The sequence below is a fragment of the Acartia tonsa genome, chromosome 2 (assembly GCF_053477335.1).
Source record: "Acartia tonsa isolate MP-2025a chromosome 2, ASM5347733v1, whole genome shotgun sequence".
Lineage (NCBI taxonomy): Eukaryota > Metazoa > Arthropoda > Copepoda > Calanoida > Acartiidae > Acartia > Acartia tonsa.
In genome coordinates, this window is record NC_137261.1 from 31,563,274 (window position 1) to 31,589,296 (window position 26,023).

The window sequence follows — 26,023 nt, forward strand, 5'->3', positions numbered from 1 at the left end:
GCTAATATTGCTTGATTCACTTCTACAAGAGACAAAATGAATTGAAAATGATTGCTAAAATCAAAATATATCTTCATGCCTTAAATAATGTATTTTTTTAAAATAGGTTAAAAAACATACTAACTTATATATATTTCAGTCAATAAAGCTCTAGGGTAAATAAATGTTATTTTCAAGGCTGCTACTTAAGATAGACAACTGAATTTATTTGTTAGGGTTCTCTTTACCGTTTAGCATCTAGTATAAATTCTTCTTGATCTGCCAGTCTGTTAGCTATGCTACAAAAACATAACTACTTATATGTATAAAACACATATTTTCATCCTTAATCTTTGTGCTTCGCTAATAATAAAAAAAAACATTTATTTGATGTTAATAATTTTACTGATTACTGGCAATTTTACCTTTGGGAATAATTTGTTAATGTAATAACTAAACACTCTGAAAATTACTATTAATTCCTATTATAACCTTTTAAACAAATTAATATAAAGTGTTCCAGTATAACCATTTAAATCAGGGTGGAAGGGGAAACTTGACCGTAAACCCGCCATAACGTGTCAATGTCACCCTAAGCTGGATACCCAGATCACCACCTCGTTGCTTGGGAGAAGGAGAGCATCCATCCAAATCCACTTCAATCTCATGATAAGTTCATATTATTTGGTGGTTCAAATTAACAGTATAAGAACATTTTTGCGGATTATTTCATCACTAAAACAGGTTATTTTGTTTTTTCAAATAGAAGATCGCAATGATTTATTTATTTAACCTTCAAATCCCTGATTTAGATAATGTGTAAAATTATTATTTTCAATATTCTATTTTTCAACAAATATGTTAAATATTAAAAAATATATAGACTGTTATACCTGTCTGTTGTTCGTATTATAAGTATGGTTTACATAAGCTTTTTATCAATCTTTTCTAGTGGTGGCTTAAAGGAATTTCCACTCTAAAAAATAATGAAAAGAATAAGTATTCTTGAATTATGATAGATTATTTAAATTGAATCGAAGATGACCACAGCCATCCAAGCAAAATTTAAAAATCACACAGTCGGAAAAAAAACGAACATCAACAGTTAATGTTAGGACATGAATAAACATAATTTAAACCACTTTTAAATTGTGCATAATCGTCCTAAGAATCAAAGTTTCTTGATGATAAAGGAAGTTTGCAAACATCTACAAATCTATTGTGATTAAAATAGTTCTACGGACTTTCTGGTAACTATTAGAGAGTTAAAGCTATGATATCTATTAATTGTATCTTATTGTTTCAAGAATCGCCCTTCAAATTTTTAAACCGATAGGATAATTTTTAGAATATGACTTAATCATCGATCAGAGCACCCCATTACAGTCGAAAAATAGACAAAAGGATAAACGGTTAAATCTTCAAATGTTGAAAATCTTCACTTTTAATAAACATACATAAATTCACATTGTAAAGCAACATTAGTTGAAACTGGCACATTGGTCAGATGCCAGATTTGTATATGGACAGGTTTACACCTCGACTAAACCAATTTCGGAGCAATTTCCATCATCCACCTTATATACACACACGTCAATCGTTCCTATGGTTGTTATTTTTTACATAATAACAATACATTAACAGGTAAGAGAGTATATAATGTTGTGATGTTAAAGAATAATTATATCACTAGGAATGATGAGCTATCTCTCGCTCTTTTGCTCGTTATCTATCTATCCCCGCAACCCAAACTCATATATCTATTCTCTCAGAGACAACTTACCCTCTTTTATATTCTCCCCCGGCTACCCACCTCCCTTGCCTTTTCTTCATTTTCTCTTTCTCTTGCTCTCTCTTTTTGCATCAGGCAATCTCTCTTATTAAAGCCCATTTTTTTACTCTTTCATTTAACTCTATCTTTTAGCACTAAAAACAAATATAAATGGCTAAAAATATATCTTCTGATAAAAGTAACATAAGTCATAAAACAATTTTATTTTGAATTTATTGTTGACATTATAAAGCTTGCTTAAGACATCAAAAAGTGGATAATTAATTATAAGATTTTTAAACATCCATAAAATATAAAATATTTTGTTATAAAACTTCTTTCTTGTATTGTCAATAGAATAGCTAAAAATTATATTTCCCTTTAATTATTTGAATTTTTAAAAAAATCTATCAACCTATATGTGTTAATATTATATGTCATAAGCTTGCATCATATGGAGGGGGGGGGGGTGGCCCGGGGGGGTATTGGGAAGTCAAAACCACCAGTAAATTTAAATTTGGAAGGCCTTTCTTCTCTTTTTCACCCCGTCAAAGAATCTCCTCGGAAAATGTCCTTGAAATTCGTGGGCATTACTATTCAGATGTTTTATAATGTTTAAAATGTATTAAAATCCAGAAAAAGAAGTAATTTTTTTATGGAAAAGTCAGTTTGTCCTATTGTCAGATTTGTTTAGCTTTGCTTATATAAGTGATGTCACCCTTGTTAAAAGCGCAGCTTTTCTAAAATTAGGGTGGGTCCATTCGTACGTCCGTCCGTAACGGTTAGTTATTTTCAATAATTTAGACATGTTAGAATTGTCCTATCAATTTCAAACTTTGCATGATAATTATAACAGTTAGGTACGATTTAGGAAGCGTAGCAACTATATAATTGTTACCAGAATATCCGTATATCTATTTAAATCATGCTGATTTTCAACTTTTATGACAATAACTTTTTGTATGATATTTTTATCCTATTCATCTGATTTTTTTGAATACGGATTCCTAGAACAACAAAGTACAATGTATAAGCAAAGCATCTCTATAATCAAGTCCTAAAATGTTAGTATGTTTTTAAACAGTATCCTGTTTAAATCAGTTTTGCAATAAATTTACAATTTTGTTTCAACTTAAATATTTATAAATATTCTGCTTATTCAGTTCTGATACTTTACAAAAATTTTAGAGCTCCGCTTTGATGGAAGTTATCATCCTTGTTTCTACATTGCTAACTCTAAAGCAACTTATTGCAACACTCTGTTATATGTACAGTTATATGCATCTAAATAAATTGTAGCTCTGATTAATCTAATCTAACTTTACAAAGCATAGGTGTAATGCAATTTTATTAAAAACGACACCTTTCTTAACTTACAGCTCTATTTTAGCATGCACGATGATTCCTGTAACAGTTTGATAACATTTAAAACTATAGCATTTCTGTTTTTAAATTAATTTAAACATTTTGATTTATTGATTTTTTATTAAAAAATCCTGTTGTTTTTATATAATTTATTTCGAATTAAACATGAAACAAACTAATTGCAAAAATCCTATCAATTTAATTTTGAAATTATTGTTTTCTAAGGTGATTAAGGACACTTAAGCATTTATCTGACGGATTTTCAGAGATGTTAGTCTGTTTCATCATTATCAAAAGTGCTGTTGTTATCTTTCAATAAATAGACAAAAAAAAATTTTTTTTTTAATTATTAATATTAAAGTATGTGTGTAACAGATAAAAATATAACTTACTTATAGACTAGCTGCAATCGTAACAGCAGAGGCGCGCGGAAGGAAGTGTCAACACCTCCCTAAAACAAGTCAATAAAAAAATAAAAACATCTTTTCCCTTTTTGCAACCCCATAGGGAATCGCTCTTCACGCCACTGATTAAAAGGCTTAACTCTCCTACAAAAGAAAATAGAGAACACAGATACATAGTATTTATATGTAGACAAAATGCGGGAGAATTCAACATTTATTGCAACACAAAACACAAAATGAATCAGCCCAGACATCTAAAGTAGAATAAAGAAGGACGAATGATTACGTCAGATAATTTAGCATTTTTTGAAGCCAAGCGATGATTTTAAGATGTTGATTTGTTAATTTATAAACTCTTACGAAACGCTAAACCTATGGTCAACGAATAAGATAACGTGGCTGTCCAACTATATTGCTAGGTGGTATTTCTGTGCAAATTAATATTTATACTTGTTTGACTACGATTCATTAACAGAGGGTCGACAATTTATTTAGAATATTTGTTTGACTTGTAGATTAATTTTGCCAATGAAAAAAAATATATGATTTTTGACAATTTATTCATTAAACTTTCATTATTCTAATATTAATAAAAATATTAATAGAAAAATATTAAATGCATCAAAATATATATTTGTTAAAATTTGTAGTTAGTTGTAAGATTCATGACTATCTGAAACAAAGAATTCTTTTAATCTTCCAATTTACTTAATTTTTCTTTCAGCTGTTCTTTTCTTGTTAACTGAAATTCAAGCTCTTTCAATTCTGGCAACATGGTACCCTTAGGCCCACTTTTCCTTCTACCAGCTGAGGATTTTACGTGTCCTGATACAGATTTCCTGCCATTGCTGCTTTCTGAACTGCTACTTTCCCTTCTTGGAACAAAGACTTGACTTTGAACTGGATTATAGTCTATCTGGCTTGTTGGTGAACTGCTATCTTGGCTGCTTAAGTTTGGCCTGTAGCTGACCGTTTGGTGGTTGTGGGACTCAAATTGTTGGCCTCCAAAGTCATTAACTTGGCCGCCAAAAGCATCATCCTGGCTGCCAAAGGCACTAACCTGGCCGCCAAAAGTACCAGCATTGCCTTCAATAGCAAAAGCTTCTCCGCCAACAGCACCAGCATATCCATCACTACATTTATTATCCCAATATTCTAATGAAAATCCAGGAGGGTCACGTGTTTGAGTATTCATAGAACCAGTCTCTTGATCATTGGTAAATCCTACATAATTATTCGAGTTGGAGTAACCGCTGAATCCATCCTCAAAATTGGCTAAGTTCAGGTAGACCAAACCTTCTCCTTCGACAATACCCGAGGCTAGTTTCCTTGAAAAATCATCTAGAATTGATTGATCGATTTCTGCCTCATCTATTTCAACTGAAGGTAAATTTTTGTCCGACATCATTGGCTTGCTACAGACACGACTACACTTGTTGTGTATTGCTTGTGGTGTTTCAAAATAAACTAACAATCTGGTCAAAAATCAACGTGTTTTATAGCAGATATTGCGATAGAAATCGAAACAGTAAATATATGTATGTATGTTGTAAAGTTACATAAATTGCGACAGTATGTTGTAAAAAGTTTAATAAATGTAGAGCTTTTGAACTTTTTGTTTACACACTAGTGACATCGCCAATAGCCTCTGAGAAATGGGAGGTTGTATTCCCCAAATTTATTTCTTGTTGAAAAAAAAGATTTTAAAAATATCTCGGAGTCCCCTTCTAAATAGCCTAAAACCTAACTTCTACCAATAATCAACTTCCATGAAAATTGAAGACAATCGGTTCTAATTGTACGAGAACTTAGAACACCTTCAAACAGACAAACAAGCATCATGCTACATAAGTATAAAAAATGTGTTAATGAATTTTACAAACTAGACTTTTTGAAACTACGTGTATAAATATAGTTTTTAGATTTTATATGCACATGGAGATATATCTAAAGAAAATCTTTAGGCCAAACTACGAAATAGAAAATAAAAATATTTGCTTATTAGTTGAAAGCTAGGTGTATCTATATCTAATAAATAAGATAGAAAAGTTTATGAAAGATATTTACAACTAAGTGGCCTGTGGAAAGGGAACGAAGGAGAGTTGTCAACAGTAACACACTTAATAATAAGTTATTTGTGAAAACTGCCTTTCCTTTTTTTCATCCCCTTCTTAAGGCTTAACATCCTCATGGCGAATTCCTGTGCACGCCACGTGCACTGGTTACAATTTAAGGTGGGATTTAGAAATTGGTCATGAATAATGCAAATATTACAAGATGACTTCATATTTGCCATAAACCAGCACACACTTATTCAAAGAAATAAAAGTTATAATATAAAACTCCATTGAACATTAGATTTTAAGAAATACTTTAAGGTGGCAAATAACAACAAGAATGACTATAATTGAATCAATATGAATAATATCTAGGTTTGCTATGTTAAAGATGGTATACAAAAATATTCATGAATAATTAGATAATGACTTCATAATTGCAAACAAATCAAGGATGACTATTGGCATGGTGGAGCTCCTTATTTGAAAGAAAATTAAATCAGCAATTTAATTAAGTCAAACCATTACTATGCACAGTTAACCCTTCCAGATAAAGGTCGTGCAATCAAAAGGAATTGTTGTCTAATGTATGTTCTTACCTAATATACGTGGGTGTTAGATTATATTTAGCATCCTATAACAAGCGGCTGATGCTCTGGCTTCTCTAGATGATCACTTTAACGAGGTAATTAACTACTAATGGTTTCCCATAGAGTAGTGGTTAGCGCACTACGCTGTGGTTGGGAAAATCCGAGTTCAAGTCCCCTCATAGATATTGTACTTGGATGACAAATGCTGTTGCAATTTGTCAGTATATAATCACGCAACCTTCCCTGTGATGCCCTTAGGTTGTAAGGAGGGAGATTTGTAGGAAGTTAGGATCCTACCTATCAAGCAACTGTAATCGTGCTTTCCCTCGTCCATGCTCCTCATTCATAAGAGAGTGCCATTAATTAGGGTGGCTTAATATGGAACACCTGCCAAAACTCTAGGCCAGGGTGATGTAATAATTGAGTAGCTTTCACGAGAATTGCGGGTCAGCTTGTAATGTAACATAGAATACACTCAGCTGTGCGCGAAGCTTACCAATCTAGGATTGGTCAAAGGATTCTCACCTCCAATCTCCTCGTGCATCTGAATCCTAACTTCAGAGAATCAAGGCTACATACATACATACACGAAATGTAACCTAAATAAGTTGAAACCACTACCAAAACCATTAAGATTGAATAGAATATAGAATATTAAATAGCACTAATCTTACAACGCAAAAAAAAAATAAGAGCTCCTTTGCTTTAATTAAAAACTAGCGTATTGTCCCTAGCCTATAGGGGCCCTGTATCCAAAGTGGGGGGGGGGGGGGGGGCAGAAGAAAAATTGCTGAGGCTATCAGTATCCAGGGACCTATTTGAAACCTCTTAATATGAAGAATTTGATTAGACCAGTTTTTAACGAGATCTAAACGTACAGCCAATAAACCTTTATTACATACTAACAGCTGTGCTCTTTTGTATATTGTTTCAAAATGAAATAAATATTTTAAATGTAACATCTAGAGGGTTCTGTATAAAAAAATAGGTCAAAAAATAACCTAAACCCTATGTAAAGCTTTCCTTCAAAAGAAAATTAAATCAGTAAAGTAGTGTAGTGGGTCTTACTTGAGATACTTGTAAAATAAGCAGAATGGCATTTTCGTGATCCTAAACGAGTGGACAGATTTTTATGAAATTAGTACCATTTTAAAGCGTTAATTTTTCTCTATTGATTTTTCTTTTATTTGAATTTTTAAGCCCACAAATGACGGATCCCGAGTTTTAATTATGAAACATTTGTACTTATTATATTCTGTTAAAACCTTGTGATATCTCATATGAGGCCATATTTTTCCACGAAATCAATATACATATAATGCTCCGCATTTATATGTATATTTGACCTTTCTATCATCTACGCGTGTAGGTTTTAGGCGATATTTAACTTATGTACTTTTGTAGAAGAGAGCTCCAGTTATCCAGGGATTTGGCATCCTCAATGCATCACGGAGATTTCCCCTGCACAACTGAACGTGACTAAACGGGAAACTCAACATACACTCCGGCCTGCTGATATATCCTACGCAGACCTACGTGTATCCCTTGCCATCCCTGTATGATCAGAAACGCCCCCTCAATACTTCAATACTCTCTGTAATTTTCCTATATGTATATTGATATAATATGTATTCATTAATTTTGTGTAAACTATACTTGTCTATTGAAAATACATCAGTTCCGCACAAACAGTTGTTAGTAGAGTATCAACTCCAATTTGTGGGCAGCTAATCCTAGCTGCAATTAATTATCCAGAAACATATAAAATCCCCTGTGGGTACTTGCGTGTAGTATTCGTTATTTAACTTAGCGGAGACGTACAAACGAAGGGAACGAGTTGCTTCGCTCTTGAATCGCTTCAGCCACAACGTTACCATTCCAACGTGAAGTGCCGCCACACCGCTTATGGGGGTGCTTTAATAGTTTTTAAAAAGCTATCTATTACGTCCGATCCGTTACAGTCAAACTGGTGACAGCTGTGCTTGGATAAACCGCAGTGCTCAACAGGAGATTTACGAGGAAATTACCCAGAGGAACTACGGTAATTTCGGACGATTGTGTACATCCAGACGAGTTTTATGAGAACTGAGATCAGAAAGGACGAAGATCCCTGTGTTTGGAGACCAGTGTGGGACCATTCTGACGTCTGGGACATCAACTTGGTAAAATTTTCCTTAAATTTTGAAGGAATTTCGTTAAGTTTCAAAGATGGCGCAAGCTCAGCAGGCCGCTGATCTAGAGCAGTTGAATTTGCAGCGTGCTATTCAAGAGGCACAGGCAGAAGGAGCGCCGAATGAGAACGCTCAGCTCATTGCGCTAGGCAATACCTGGTTGGAGAACCAGCGCCGGAAGCTTAACAAGCAGAATTTTCCCCGGTTTTGCAACCGTGCCGGAGAAGATTGGGATGGCCACAAGACAAAGATGGCCAACGCGTTTAGAATTGCCCGTCATCACCCATCGGATCAAGAGGGCAGGAAAGGCCAATACATCATGAGTCTCGACGGAGAAGCGTTCCAGATGGCCCGAGAAGTCGCTGACAACCAAGATGCGCTCACCCTTGAGCAGGTAATGGATAGGCTGGATGCCATATTCTTAGCACCATCAGATTCAGACATCAACAAGGACGCGTATAAGCAGTTGTCACAGGGCAAGAACGAGATTCCGCAGACGTACCTTGCCAAGAAAGAGCAGATGTGGTTGAAGGCCTACTCCCCAGACAACCGTGATCCAGGCCAATTCCGGAAAGAGGTAACCCTTGGTTTACGCCATCGAGAGGTACGAAAAAGAGTTTTCTGTCAGCTACCTAGTATTACCAGCATGGGTGTCCTACGGAATGTTATTATGAACGAGATTGCCACACAGCGCCAACTTATTCACCATGGAGATGCTGAGGATACCTCCATGGATGGCCTCGCCACGTCCAACCGTGTCATCTATCGCAACGACGGCACCGAGGATATGGAGGTCAACGCTGTCGGAGACGGAACTAGTAGCGTCAAGTGCTACAATTGTAACCAGACAGGCCATTATTCGCGTAATTGCCCTAAGAAGAAACAGCAAGCGAGTAAAGGTACGGGCGGTGCCACCAAAGACAAACCGAAAGGCAACTGTCGGAGGTGTGGCACGCCTGGCCATTGGCAGAAGACGTGTACTATTCCTGAGGACAAGCTGGCAAACGTGCGCAAGAGAAACCAGGAGAAGAACGCCAACAGCGGCGGACGCGGCCGACAATATCAAGATCGTGGCCGTCACGCCGTGCGAGAGATGCGTACCAACGAACCTGGAGACGCGGACAGTGGCGTAGGAGATGATGACCAGGCGCAGTTCTACGGAGATGTCAACTGTCTGGAAGCAGTTGGCCACAGAAGCAAGACTTCAAAAAATGTGAGAGAGGGCTCCCGACGGTAGGTCGGAGTCCCTCAGCAGCTGTAGACCCTACCACCCTCAATCAGATGCAAGGACGGAGAGGCGCCCGGGCCATGGTTAAAATCAGCCTGCGTGCAAATGGACCGACTGTGCGGACCTATGGTCTCATCGATACCGGTAACAAGTTGCACGAAGGAGTCGCCGTAAATGAGGAGTTAGCCCGGAAACTACAGTTGCCGATCGTTCCTTGCGAGTTATCAGTGGGAACAGCGGCGAATGGCGGCGATATGGACGTCATCGGCCGTGTGTACAACATCAGCGTCATCTTGGGAGATGACTGTCCTAGCTACATTCGAGAGGCCTTGGTTATACCTGAGCTTCGCACCCCCATCAATCTTGGGTGCAAGTGGGTCGAGGAGATTCGTGGAGTTCTAGATTACTCATCACCGGTGCAGGCGGCGTTGGTCGTGAAGCAGACGAGAGTTCCGCTTGTGCAGTCCATCGACTACGAGGTTCCAAGTACCTCAGAAGACGAAGAGCGGTCTGGAAAACCGCCGGGGGAGCACTCGCCCCCCAACCCTCAGATAAGTGTTTCATTACGAGCCTTCGAGGAGTTGAATGCAGAAATAAGTAGCTATAGTAATGCTGTAAATGTTTGTACGCCCACTTTTAAAGATTTATGTAAAGCAGAAGATAATTTTGCGAATGGTAATGTGCACCATTCACGTGAGTTTTTAGCACTTAAACCGGATTCCATCGAATCATATGTTGCGCAACTTTCTTTTAAGCACAAAGCAAAAGCAGATTTTGAGCGCAAAAACGTTTGGACACGTAATGTCAAGGGACCGCTTCGTAATTCCCAAGGGCCGGCCGTTCGTTTGAAAACCGTCGCAGTAGGTAAGCGGCCGCGTCCTGTCCGTTTGTCCGTCCAAGCGACTAGGATTCTCGCGCCAGAGTCAGTGTCTGTCGTTAATTTTCTTCCTAGCCGAGAACTCCGACCGCAAGCGATTGTCATGGTAGAAGAGACCGTTTTAGATGATAGTCCAGTGCATGTGTTGGAAGGAGTATACAGAGCCCAGCAAAATGGGATAGTCCGCATCCCTGTCGTCAACTTGCAGGAGGCGCCGTGCATTGCATCGGCCGGGTGTGTGTTCACCGCCGAGATTTGTGAGGACAGCAGTATGGTGATCAACACCGAAAGCTTGGTGTTGAGAGAGCCCCATGAAGTTATACAGTCAATGTCCGAGAACAAGACGAGCGACGCCACCAAGCCCATGACGAAGGAGCAGATGGAGAACCCCACGTTCAAGGAAGTTTGGGAGGACCTGGAGATGGAGGACAACGAGCTACTGAACGAGCACCCCGATGTCAAGAAGCAAGTCAAGGAGCTCATTTACGAATACAGAGACATATTCAGTCGAGAGGCCCCTGGGCACACAGACCTGGTAACAATGAAGTTGAAGCTCAAGCCAGGGACGGAGCCCATCAGGCAGAGATACAGGGAATTGAACCCTAAGATGTTGAAGGATCTGGAGGCACAGATGGCCGACTGGCTCAACCAAGGAGTGATCGAGCCGAGTTCATCGCCATGGGCGAGCCCCCTTGTTCCCGTGCGCAAGAAGGATGGAAAGATCAGATGGGCAGTGGACTTTCGCAGGTTAAACAGTTGCTTAGAGCAAGACAGTTACCCGCTGCCGAGGATACAGACTCTATTGGACCGCGCAGGAGGACATCGTGTATATTCAACGTTAGATGCCACAGCCGCCTACTTCAACATCTCCATCGATCCAGCATCCAGGGAGCTGACGGCTTTTGCCACGCCAACGGGTTTGTGGCAATTCCGCCGCATGCCCTTCGGCATCAGCACAGCACCAGCGGTATACAGCAGATTCATCAGCACCGCAATGAACCCGCTGGGGAGCGAGGTAGCGCAATGCTACCTCGATGATGTAATATCATATAACCTGAGAGTTGCGGATCATGTACCACAGATGCGACAGGTTTTTGAGGCTCACCGCAAGGCTGGAATCAAGCTGAAGGCCAAGAAGAGCAAGCTGTTCCAGAAGAAGATCCAGTATCTTGGCCACATGCTGAGTCACGAGGGTATCGGTATGGTGCCAGAGTATGTGGAGCGTATCAAGAACTGGCCGCCGCCCTCAACCGTCGCCGAGTTGAATAGTGTCCTTGGTTTTTACGGGTACTACCGGACCTTCATACCGGAGTACGCCGACTTGACGTGTGAGATGAATGCACAGAAGAAAGCCACCAAGCTAGAGTGGACCCCAGGGATGGAGGAGCAGTTCCAGCAGTTGAAGGACAAGTTCCAGAATGCCCCCATCCGCGCTGTGCCTGATTTTGAAGCGGATACCCCATTTCAACTGACCACCGACTACTCCGGAAGAGCAATCAGTGCGATCCTGAGTCAGGTTCAGAATGGCGCCGAAAGATTGATCGCCGCCATGGGACGTAAAACGACTGGCGCGGAGCAGAGATATCCCTCATGGAAAGGAGAAGCCTCCGCAGTTATTTATGGCATCAGAAAGTTTCGGACAATCCTGAGCTTCAAGCCGTTCCAAGTTAATACGGATAACAGCGCCCTCAAGCAGTTGAAGTCACTGAAGAAGAACACTGGCATGATGGCCAGGTGGACTGAGGAGCTGGCTGGTTACGAATTCCGTGTGGTTCATCGGCCGGGGAGACTCAATACCAACGCCGACGCGTTGAGCCGGCGTACCGATGCTGACATGCCAGACCCCACAGCCGAGGAAGAGGCTGAGCAGGAGGAGTACGTCGGAGCTGTAGATGACCCTGCCGACGAGCTTCCTGACCGCCGAGAACGGTACAGAGACAGAGTGTACCGGCATCAGTTAGACGACCCTATTTTAGAGAAGGTTCGTAGATGGATTGGCGTTGACCGGCGTGCACCAGACAAGGCAACCCTGCGTGGAGAGAGTAGGGACGTGCACCGGCTGGCTGAGATTTTCGACACTCTGCGCATTGCAGAAGATGGAGTCATTGAGCAGGAGATCAACACCTTCACAGGGAAGCGACGCAGAATCATGGTCCCTTTGTCCCTGAGAGAAGAGGTGTTCACTCACTGCCACAGAACTACCACGGGAGCGCATTTTGGCATGCACTCCACCATATCAAAGTTTTTGAGAAATTTCTATTATGTGGGACATCAAGCAGACATCCGCCTGAGGATCGCCGTCTGTCATGACTGCGTCCAGAAGAACATCAAGGCCAACATCAAGATAGGAGCGCACGTACCCATCCAAAACGGGTACCCGCTCCAGACAATTTATATGGATGTGGTAGGCAAGTTCGACACAACCACAGAAGGATACAATTTTATCCTGACACTACAGGACGGATGGTCACGTTTCGTTCAGGCGTACCCCTTGAAACAGAAGACCGCCGACGAGGTCGCCACGACGATTATGGACAAGTTCATTTGTACCTTTGGATGCCCGCAGGCATTCCACAGTGATCAGGGAAAAGAGTTCTGCAACACCATCATGAAGAAACTCTTGCAGAAGCTCGGTGTTAAGCACGAGCTAGGCCCCGTGGCGAACCCCCAGAGCAACCTTATAGAGAGGTGGCACCGGACCATGGAAGAGACGCTGAGAACCGTGATCCAAGGACGGGAGACTCTATGGCCAGAGTATTTACCTGGAGTTGTCCTGGCGTACAACACGAGGATCCACAGCAGCACCGGCGTGACCCCCTTTCTTGCCTTCCAGGGTAGAGAGGCTACTCTACCCGCGGATTTAATTTTGCGGTTACCAAACCCTGACGATGACAAGGATATTCCCACAGCCGTGAGAAATTTATTGGACAGATACACGACCATGTATGAAGCCATGGCGAAGAGTCAAGCAAGCACCATTCGAAGAAATGCTTTGCAGTATCACGGCAATCGCGAATTTCGAGTAGGCGATAAAGTTTTCTATTTGGCACCCAACCATGGTAAAGCAAAGAAGAAGATGACCAAACATTGGAGTGGACCATACTTAGTTACCGAGAAGTGTGCCGACGTTTTATACAAGATTCAGACAATACCAGCGGGAGAAAAGGAGGACTTGGTTGTGCATGTTGGTCGGTTAAAACCATATTACCCCCCAGCAATGACAGATGGAGACCCAACTTCTCCCCCAGAACCATTTGAAGAAGACGGAGATGAGGCAGGGGAGCAAATTCCCTTGAATCCAGAAAGGCAGGCGAAGCCGCCTAATCCAAGAGTTGATTTCTCAAATGGGGATGACAGCGATGATGAGGGAGGACCCCCCAATAGACCGGGAGGAGCACCACCACCACCGCCCAACATTGACCCCCTCAACCTTCCCCTACCGGATACACCACCGCCCAGATCACCAGCGATGCAGCGCACACCGCGCAGAGAGCAGAGTGAGAAGAGAGGGAGGGAGAGAGATCAATCTTGCGAACCGTCCGGTTCGGGCACTCAACGGAGAGATGCCAAGCGAACCCCCGATAGAGAGAGAAGCCCGAGAAGAAGCTCGCCCCCGCAGACACCGCGCCGAGATAGAGAGCGCGAGCGAGCTACGTACACATACCCTTCCGCACCCCGGGTAGAGAAGCGCGCTCTGAGCGACAATGAAGAGCCGTCCACGGACTCACCCGAAAAAGGGGAGAGGGTTAAATCCGGAGGAAAGAAGCAGAGGAGTGGGACACTTTGGCAACAGCAAGTGGAGGAGAGCAAAGAGGTGTTAGACAGCTCGGACGAGGATATGGACCCGCCTGCAGTGGCTACACTTGCGCGGACAATCAGAATCCCCGTCAAACGCGGAGCAAAGCTGCCATACAAGGGTACGAAAGAGAGTGCGGGCCATGACATATACTGCCCCGCCCACACAATCCTTCCCCCTGGGCAACAGACTTGCGTCCCTCTCAAGCTACACACCCGTGTACCCCCCGGATATTTTCTTAAACTCTTTGGCCGTTCAAGCATAGAACGGGAGGGAGTAATTTTACTGGCAGGATTAGTGGACAGCGACTACACCGGCGAGATACAAGCAGTCTTCTGGAACTTGAGTACCGAAGCAGTGGAGTTCAACAAGAATCAACGAGTGTGTCAAGCGGTGATCCTAGAGACTCGCGAGGTGGAATTTTATCATGTCGATAATCTTCCTACCACTGATCGCGGTGCTAACGGCTTCGGTAGCACCAACCAGTGAGGCATATTCATTAGACATAGTAGATTGCACAAACCCTTCCACCATCAAGAAATTCAACAAGGAAACAATATGCAGAGCAGAGGAACCTACACAAGAAGTTCCAGTGAAGGAGCGCTACACAATTCTACAGAGGCCAACCCTGACGAAGGTACACGGATACTCCTGCGAAGTGAGGGTATCCTTGTACCATTTCAAGTGCGGAGTTTGGGGCCACCTCAAGTTACAACAGGTACCCCAAACTATGAGGCACGAAGAAATTACTGCAGAAAATTGCCGCCGCATGTCACTGGTGCAGGAATATCAAATTTCTGGCTACGGTGACCCTATCAAAGTGAAACTTAACCGCCCAACCTACGTTTCGGCAACCCTGGCCGGATCCCTGAAGATGGAAGACGACAAGATCACCTGCATTGGGCAGACCATCCGCATGGGCGACACCATCCACTACAACACCCTGAAGTTAGCTGAGTACCAGATTCTACTCAAAGAGGAAACTTTTCTGGTAAGCAACAACAAGGTAGAGAGTGAAACTGATCATCTATCTCTACCATGTCCATATCATAAAGGGGAGTGCATCACTGGCGCTGCGACATTCGTCTGGAATATCAACGACAGTTCCTGCACTCTACAGATGGTCAACACCATCAACCCCCTCACCACCATGGACACCTACCTAGTGGACCACCAGCAGCAAGTTTTACTCAACACTACAGGCGCAATGAAATTAATGCATTGCCCCTTTAATGTCATCACCACGGACCACGACGGCATCTACCTGGGCAAGACCAGCGAACTCAGCAGACTCGCCACCATCGACCCCGGACAAATAGATGTAAACCTTCAAGCTGCAGTACATTTAAATTATTTAGCCTACAGTATGCGCCAGACCTTCAGCCAACTAGATGTAACACTACGGAAGACCATATGCGAAACCCATTACCATGGAAAGTCAGACCAACCAGTGCTGCTGCATGAGCAGACTTACGGACTCTTGAAGGGAGACCTGTTGATGACCTTCCAGTGCACCAAGAGGACTCAGAAGATCAAGGACGACATCAATTGCTATCAAGATATACCTTTGGATCCTGATGGTTATGCAGATGCTGCAACTAAACATTATAAGTTGCATTCTACAAGGGTAACGTGTTCAGCAACTTTCCCCCTAACTGTCAAGTCTAAAGAAGGCTGGATTCAGCTGACTCCCGCCATCATCAAGACTCAGGCCCCCATGGAAATGACCATTGACACCCCTCTAGTTAACTGGACGGATTTCAGCCATGGAGGAATCTACACGGAAAGAGAGAGAGCTGAATGGTTACACACCCTCACCTTCCCCTCCTACACCGAGGCAAGCCTGAAGGAGATCACCTACGGATTATGCATTGGAGACGGAAATTGTAACCAACTTTCTACCAACAACCTACCCCTGTACACCCTTGAGAATCTAGTGCCGGACATGGAACGCAAACTTGATTTGTGGAGCAGCGTCAAGAGCTGGCTCCATGAATATGGCGACCTAATGGCATTCGCATGCCTGGTCATCCTAGGGCTAAAATTTATAACTGATCTGATATGCATTATCCTCACATTTCTACGTGTAGGACCTGGAGCCGCCATCGCCTTAATTGCCCACCTTTATCTTTATAACAAGCATTCCTACCAGAAGCTTATGAGAAAGAAGAAGGCCGATACCAGACCTGAGAGGCGAGAACCTACGACAACAGCAGAGACAACGTCGCTATTACCAACGACATCAACCCCGAAGATCCAGATGACAGAGATACAGCCCATCATGTTAGATCCTGCATCCTTGCCATCATACAACACTGCGACTAAAACATCTAGGCTATCAACCTTAATACCATGACATCGCAATAGGTAATATTGGCCGACCAGTCTATTGTCTTTGCCAATTTGAGCGTTATGTTATCTGGCACGTCTGTTCGCCAGATAAAAAGGGGAGAAAATGTAGTGGGTCTTACTTGAGATACTTGTAAAATAAGCAGAATGGCATTTTCGTGATCCTAAACGAGTGGACAGATTTTTATGAAATTAGTACCATTTTAAAGCGTTAATTTTTCTCTATTGATTTTTCTTTTATTTGAATTTTTAAGCCCACAAATGACGGATCCCGAGTTTTAATTATGAAACATTTGTACTTATTATATTCTGTTAAAACCTTGTGATATCTCATATGAGGCCATATTTTTCCACGAAATCAATATACATATAATGCTCCGCATTTATATGTATATTTGACCTTTCTATCATCTACGCGTGTAGGTTTTAGGCGATATTTAACTTATGTACTTTTGTAGAAGAGAGCTCCAGTTATCCAGGGATTTGGCATCCTCAATGCATCACGGAGATTTCCCCTGCACAACTGAACGTGACTAAACGGGAAACTCAACATACACTCCGGCCTGCTGATATATCCTACGCAGACCTACGTGTATCCCTTGCCATCCCTGTATGATCAGAAACGCCCCCTCAATACTTCAATACTCTCTGTAATTTTCCTATATGTATATTGATATAATATGTATTCATTAATTTTGTGTAAACTATACTTGTCTATTGAAAATACATCAGTTCCGCACAAACAGTTGTTAGTAGAGTATCAACTCCAATTTGTGGGCAGCTAATCCTAGCTGCAATTAATTATCCAGAAACATATAAAATCCCCTGTGGGTACTTGCGTGTAGTATTCGTTATTTAACTTAGCGGAGACGTACAAACGAAGGGAACGAGTTGCTTCGCTCTTGAATCGCTTCAGCCACAACGTTACCATTCCAACGTGAAGTGCCGCCACACCGCTCGAGGCGGGCTTTAATAGTTTTTAAAAAGCTATCTATTACGTCCGATCCGTTACAAGTAGTTATTGAAATCTTACTTTCTGAAGAAAAAAAAACTTAGTACTTTCTATAATAGGATATAAAAACATTAATTAATAAATTAGGAGAAGCTACACCTCCCTCGCAATATCAACCCACACAAGACAAACCTTTGAGGAAAAGGGCACACATAAAAATGACACACACATAAGTTTTAGGGATTTCCCACTTTGTCGCAATGTCCATAAATTATATCCGTTAATTTTGAAGATGGTATCTTTTACCCCAGTAATGGAATTATCAGATTTTGGCATTTTAAAGGTTTATTTCAATAACAGTCGAAATACCCTAAATGAAAATACTCTCATCAAATTCTATTGTGGCATATTGTCACAAGCATAATACCCCTTAAAATTAAAACTAAGTGTTATTTGGCATACAAATCATGCGGGGTTCTATCCCGCCCCCCCCCCCCTTCATTCAACATTTATTATTTTTTTGTTAAAGAAAATATCTATTTTTACGGGCTTAAGTTTTGGGTCACCTCCCTCTATCTATTTTTGTTGTAAAAAAAGAATAAATGCTTTTGATTTTATTGGGGGTGGATTTATTTTTGAGGACATATTAAAGAAAGAAACTTAAAAGCTTAGAATGACCATTTGTTATATTCTCTGAAAAGCTGAGCCAGATGAAAGAGGGGGAATGATAGATAATCAACTAAATGTTGTAAGATTCTAGCATTTCTTGTGAAATCAGTATTGCCCATTTTGAAATATGCTCCGGACAGACATGCATACATACTATGTGATTGGTTCTACCACACCAGTATGCTAAATTTATCAATAAGCTTCTTAATATGAAGATTACATTTATAAACAGTGGGGGGAAAATTAATTTTATTGTATTTCCATAAAGTTTAATATGTATATTGTATAAGTTTTATATATACATGTTTGATAATTGTTTAGAAACAATAGGTCCTTCTTTAAGGACCAAATATTCTTTTCAAGGAAGCTTTGTCTAGGTCTTGTGAGAGTTTTGGGAATGTACTCGCTGATAAAGAATAATGGACAGTGGATAAAACTGATATAATATACAAAAAAAAATTAAATATCATTTAATTTCAAAAATTGACTTTTGTTGATTTTAGTTTATTCTTATACCAGAGTAAAAATATATCAAGTTCTAGAATTTCAAAAGTCTAACGCAATTTTTTACATTTTTTCCTTAGAACTTTTATTAGTCATTTTTATGGTGTTTTCCCTGTTCGCTTAAGCTTAACTTTTAAGGGGTAGAGTTTTAAGTCTGAAAGATTACCTTTTTTACCCCCCCCCCCACACCTCCTCCCAATAATGCCTCATGTAGTCCGTCTGCACGCACGAACGGCTAAAAAGAAGGGGGGTGGGGGTTTATGGTAGTTGTTTTTATGTGTGTGTTACGAAGGGGTACCGCAGAGGTTAGAGTAACCATCTAGCTGGAAAAAATTAATAGAGTGACGGAACAATTAGTATTTAGTATCCACTTCTTTTTAAATGTAACTTTCAAAAAATAAATAATCAAAGTTTTTTTCTATTAAGTAGTTTGATAATTAAATATTTAATTATGTAATAAATTTTTAAAATCAGTCAATGATGAATAATTGAAGTAAATTTTTTTAAACTACTAGTAAAAATCATAAAGTTGTTTTTACAAATATAGAAATATAAATACCCTGGTACATATAAATTTCCGCTCTTTTTAAAAATTCTTTATTATAACTCTATTGAACTAAGCACCTATTCTATTATGAACATCCAAGACGAGACCAGTTTTGTGTGTGTGTCGACGACCATGGGCGCCTAGTACGTTGTGAAATTAAAATTAGTTGACTATATAAGCTCTTCTAAGATTAGATTTTATTTTTCAGTGTCATTTTTTGCTTTGTTGGTATGTGAAAATATTATTTGTATATAAAAGTGAAATAACAAAGCATAAGTGTAGATTTTAAGTTTGACTTGCAAAAGTTTATATTAAAATACGCCATAGAATTTAAAACATATTTGGATTTATAGTAGCGAAGCTACTCTTTAATTCGTAATGTCCATGTGTCAGTTTGAGGGTCTGTCCGTTAAACACCAAAAAAAGGGAAATGTGATTTTCTTGGCTCCTATTCAAGATAGACAGCTGAAATGTTTAGGGATTAAACAAGTTCATAATCTACATAATTCAATCAAGTTTCATTAACGTTAGCTTAATAACTGGGGTAATTGATCGAATCCTAGATTTTCTTTGACACTGCTTAATAATTAAATTTTTCTGATATTCATTCATATTTTTTGAGCTTCGCTACTTATGAAAGTTGTCATCCTTGTTTGCTTATATTTTATCAACTTCCTTCTTGTTTTGTAAAACGTTTTGCAAAAATTATTAGTTTGCACACATAAAGGTTAGAAGAAAAATTAATAGGTACCATTTATCTAAAAATTTTAAAAACATCACAGAAAAAAAATGATGATTTTTCCCCTATTAATAGAATAACGTTGATGCATGTTCTAAAAAATGAGATTTTACGTAAATTTTGTATTTAAACAAAAATATACATAAAATATATCATTTTGACTTTAACACATAAAGAAAATATTATGCAACATCAATCCAAATTTATCGCTTGTTTAGTTGCTAAATTAGTGAGTCTATTCTTATGCAGTTAAAGTTTGCTTGTTGACTTGGAATTTTCAAGTGTAGTGTAAATATTTGTTTTTCTTATTTTATAAAGTAAAGAGTTAGTTCTAAACATTTTCTAGTGGTTTTGCTTATAGCCTCTAGGGGAGCCACCTAATAGAGTAGAGGGTCTAAATTTTAATTAGTTTTTGTTCATAACAGTGAAGATAGATTTTTTTTTTTTGGGGGGGGGGATAATTTTTCTTCTTGACATCTTTTAGGGTCAAAACTACCTAATACATGTCAATATCAAGTAAAATCTTCTTGTTATCATAACTGTTCATTCCGGTTCAGCATCATGATTAACAAGGATGACATCATTCGTAAATAGCAAAGCTCAAAAATCCTGCATGAACAAAGAGACCTGAGGTGGTTTCTTAAAAAAAATTTGCCCCACGAATCGCTTATGAACATAAGATTTTATTTAATTTTTGTAGATTTTTTTATTTGATTTTGGAGGATTTTTCACGAAAACAATTTTGCCCCAATAAGCGATTAGTGGGGCAAATTTTTTTTAAGAATCCACCTCAGGTGAGTAATAGAGTAGATGCTCAGTGGTCATAAATAAGGGGTGGAGGATAAGATAAAAAGAAAAGGATGAATCATGTAAATAATAAATCACTAAACCTTTGCATATCAATTCATAAATGTCATCCATATAAAGACCGACAACAGACTGACTGATCATGTAAGTTGTATAGTAGATGCTCTTTGGTAAGGGGTATTTTGACAAAAAATACATATTATAATTTCAGTGTATTTTGTATGCTTTTGGATATAGATTTTAGTTAATTAATTCTTTGTCAATATAACATAAAAAGGGAATGGTTTGTTTCCAGTTTTAAGATTAAAATCAATTTAGAATGCAATGTAATGAGCAATTAAAAAGATATTTTAAAAACAAGACAGCAAACGGTCATAGATGCGTAGATATATGACTTAACATGAATGCATACATATATGTATTTAAAGAGAAAGAGAGAGAGAAAGATTAAAGATTAATAATTGGTTACATTTTCATTGTCCTCTCCCTCCTTGAAATTCAAAAAAGGTTAATATTTTGAAATGTATTTGAGCAAAATCTAATCAAAAGTACAAAATAGTCATGATTTAAGAGAAATAAAAGGTTGTTTATCTTAGGTATACACTAATATACAGCTAACAGCTTTGACTCAAAGGGCTCTATAGTATTATTATTATATACTCTAATGTTATACAACATTTCTGCTGTAATGAGTAGATTGAGTCAGTGAGTCAGTGAGGGAATAAGATACTTATAGGGAGCTACACATCTAAGAACAAATTAGAGTGTTACACACTATAATACTTTTATCATACAATGATAAGAAATGACTACGAATGTTTTATTCTAAATATTAGGATTTATTTCTGTAGCTCAAGATCTCCCTAACCTCTGAACCAATATGTTTTTTTATAGTGAAGCTTCTCTTAGGTCCAGGGAAGGTTTACAACTATTTTGGGGGATCTAGGAGAAATCGCACAAAGAAAAAAAACTTCCTTCCCAAAAATTATCTTTTGAATGTAAAGATTAGGATCGACTTATCCACCCTTTCCTCAAGTACCCCTAGAAGCCTAAAGGGGCTTAGCCGCTAGTTATACCATATAATACCTAATTTTTTTTGTACCTAGAAGAAATCAAATCAATAAGTAAAAAAATGAGTGTAACATTTTCAGTATTGCAGTCCTTGGAAATTAGGATTCCTTTTTTTTTGAAGTACTGAATAGTTTCACTTTATATTCAACCATTTTGAGCTGATAATGAATTTTTTTACACCCTTTTTTTACATTAATTTAATTGTTGTATGTCCTTTCACTAAATGCTATAAATACACTCATATATAAAGTTAGGTCTTAAGTCCGATGTGCAGAGTAGCGTCACAGCTCTATAAAATTCTAGAAAAGCTATATATCATAATGTAACTAAAATATTTTTTTATAAATCTATTAGCATCACATCTTATACTGAATGATTTTACGTTCTAGCTATTAAGGAAAAAAATAACTCCTAATATTTTTCTTTTAAAATAAATCAAAATTTGATTTTTCTAGGGCATTTTTTTGTTGGATATGTGACAAAATAAAAGAGTAAAAAGCTAACAGTTTCTTAACCAAAAACCATGCCAAATATTATTTTTTTAATTATTAGAAATACATTGTTACATTAAATGACAACCCTTTGCTATGGAGTCAGTCACTAACACATTTTTACATGTATTTATACAATGTTGTTTAAATTCTAAAATATTTACGATTTTCAATACAGATATTTTTCATCTATAATACAAAGTAGCTTGATCTCTGTCTGTCCGTCCGTCCCTTAAGATCTCGGTAACCACTGAACCGATCGGATTCTACTCTTCAGGGAATATACCTACTGGTCCTGTTGAGGTTTTAGGCTATTTTCTTAAGGGGGTGGGACACCCCAACCCCCCCAAAAACAAAAAAATCCCCCCTTCCAATTTTGTTTTTTTTCTAAGAATTTGCTGAAGATTTCCTAGGTCCTTTTACGAATTTCGCCTTAATTTTTTTTTTTTACCTGTTGGGGCAAAGCCCCTAGAGGCTAGGGGCGAAGCCAGTAGTATCATTTAAAGTAGTAAGGGTTTTATGTCTGAAGCTTAAGACTCAATAACTCTGTACCGATTTAGTAAGTATCAAATAGGTACTGTGATGGTTTTAGGTCATGTGTCGGGTTGGTTTCAGGCTATTTTTTAATACAGGGCTACAATATGGTAGGGGCGTAGCCGTAAGTAAATTATAAAGAGCTAGTATTAAATTTCTTTCTGGATTTTAAAAGTTTGTTAATATTTTGCTAGCTCCTAATGAGTTGCTGTTATTATACTTTACATAGAAGCTTCCTACTGATCTTTTCTTACAGTTTTATTCACGAGAGGAGAAGGGTATAAAATCCTCTCTTGCTGTAAATAAGTGATTTAAATGGGAGCTTATTTCTGCTAATGTGCTAATTTGCTTTCTATGTATAAACACTTTCACATTCTTGGTGCAACCTTTGCTCAATGAAAAGGTTCTCAATCAATCAATCAAAAGAATAAAATTCAATAAATGCACTTTTACTACATCTCTTGCTTGTGCTATTATTTATATTTTCATATATTTTATGATCCAATGTTAATTTATTATATCCTAAAATTTATGGAAATTTAATTTTATTGTTTTGAGTGTTTAATGCTTACAGGATGAGCGAGAGAAAAATTAAATTTTGCGATTATTTGTACAATTATTTTTTTTATTTGGGATAGGGTGGGGCTAATTTTATACTTGGGATCTTATCAAATAGAGGGGGAGGCGTATCCTACCAAAATAGCCTGAGACATGCCCAAGAATAATATTAATAATTGATAATAATCTTATGGTTCATGTTCAAATACAAATCCTGGAAAAAAAATATGCAAAATTATTATTTATTAAACAAAGTTTCTCCCTTTAAGATCAAGCTTCAATGGTATACATATGCATTTTGGGAGGAGAAAAAATTTACATGTAAAAACTTCAGAAATTTTCAACTTAAATAGTTTCGGTCAGGTTTATTTAAACGAATATGGGACATTATAATAATGTAAAAGAAGTATTTTTTAAAAATTATTTGAAGTTTAGTTTACTCAACCAGCAATGCCAAAGAAAATACATAAGTGCGGTAAAAAGCACATTATTTATTTGACATTCGCAATATAGATAATTTTTTATTTTTAGTTGGTTCAAACATTCATAATCTTTTTGGGTATGTCCGCCATTAACGGTTAGCTGCGTTCAAAGTGGTGTTTATGGTATTAGTAGTTATGCTGCTTCATTAGTAGTTTTTAAAGCTTTTCTGTAATTTGGGTCGATTCGTACGTCCGTCTGGAACGAATAGCTTTTTTCGTTAATTTAGTCTTGTTAGAATTGTCCTAATGATTTAAAACTTTGCATGATGATTCCTGCGTCCATTTTATACATGTTGATTTTTTAACTTTTTTAACAACAAATTTTTATGTGATATGATTATCCGATTGATCCGATTTTTGGAATACTGATTCCTAGGACAACAAATTGTAACGTTATAAGCAAAGCATCTCAATAATCTAGACCTAAAAATGAAAGTATGTCCTTAAACATTATACTGTATTTAAGCAGTTTTTCAAAGAATTTACTTACAATTTTGTTTCGACTTTTATACATTATTTATCTGACTAGGTATTCAGTTAAAACACTCTACAATTGATAATGTTCGTTTGTCCTACCCTTTCAGAGCTTCGCTTTTATGGATGTTGTCATCTTTGCTTCTGTTCAATGGTATCGTTCAGAATACAGTTTCTAGGAATCAATAATTTCTCTAGATTTAGTTTTCCAGTATTTCTCTGAACTACTCTGTAAACAAACTTTCTGTTTATATATTTCTTAATTAACTTATTTTGGTGGACCATGTGCTTTTATAGGAGCTAATCCACTCGATAAATTGTCGTTGCTTTCTGTCTGAATAAATGCTAATACCAAGAATTTATTGAAATGTATCAATAAAGAAAAAGTTTTCCCCTTACATTTTTTTCTTATTTCTCTTTTACTTTGTTTCTTTCAATTTTGTTTTATTCTATCTTTCTTTTTTACGTCCTCTATCTCTTTTTTACTTCTATTCTTTTAATTTGTTTTTCTTCTATCTTCATTTCTTTCTCTAATAACTTGTTTTTTTCTTTCCTTTTTTTGTCTTTATATTTTAATGTATGCTCTTGTGTCCCTCCTATAATGTGAAGCAGATTGTCCTTGTTATACTCATAATGAGACCCTATTGTTGACTTTCCCAAATATGATTACATATTCTGTGTTAGCCTGATGCTAGAAAGAATATATATAATCAACAGGAAAAAATCAATTACGTTCATTTGTAATAGAAATAAGGTTACTATACTTTTTGACTGAATAAACAATAAACATACCAGTTCATATTTGGCCTTGGGTGAAAGGGGGAGGGGTTTTTCCCTCCCCCCGAGATATTTTTTCTCAGGGGATAAAACTTTTATTATCCACCCACCAAGATTTTTATTTCTTGGGTAAAATTTTTTAAAGAGGGATTGAGGGGTTTCAAAGTTTGTTTTTTTAGGGGGGTTGGTATTGAGCCACCCTTTATTTGTATCATTTATTCATTTTTAGCTAAACACAGTTTAATCATCTAATGCGTTAGGTATTTGATTAATTATAAGACTACTGATCAATAAACAAACAAAAAATATGACGTCATAATTGTGGTGTTATTATTTTTGGTAAATTACAATTTATTTTGAGTTTCTTAAGTAAAAAAAATGGCTCCTTCCTTTTTTAGTATTCTTATATCATAATGACCCCACTTTCCAGGCCTTAAAAAATATCATTTGAAATCTAGTATTTTGGTCAGCAGAGATTGTAATTAGATCCTAAATTTAAGTTGTTATTGGATTTATTTGTACGGAATCTTTATATAAACTACCAAATAATGAACAATGAATGCATCGATACTTTTTATTTGTCAATTTTGGTTTGCTTCGCTTTAATGGATGTTGTTATCCTTTCTATATACTTCCAATTATAGAACCTAAACTTTCTCTTTTGAGCTTTTTAGGCTTATGGAGGGGGGTGGGGTCAGGTAAAACAACCCCTCTAACACTACCTTCTCCCTAACTCACGTGTTAGTATCTTAAATGTACAAAAAAAAATTCACAAGCACTAATACACCAATTTGCGTTCAAAAAGTGTTAATACATTGACATTTTTCGACT

At 38.1% G+C, this 26,023-nt stretch overlaps 1 protein-coding gene across 1 annotated transcript in view; it reads left to right on the plus strand.

The window, feature by feature from the left end:
• LOC145310534 (uncharacterized) overlaps nt 1-26,023 on the plus strand; it is an 88,774-nt gene continuing 62,751 nt past the window's right edge. The window contains exon 1 of the mRNA XM_080150461.1: nt 1-29. The gene's annotated coding sequence lies outside the window, so the exon portion shown is untranslated. The remainder of the gene's footprint in view (nt 30-26,023) is intronic.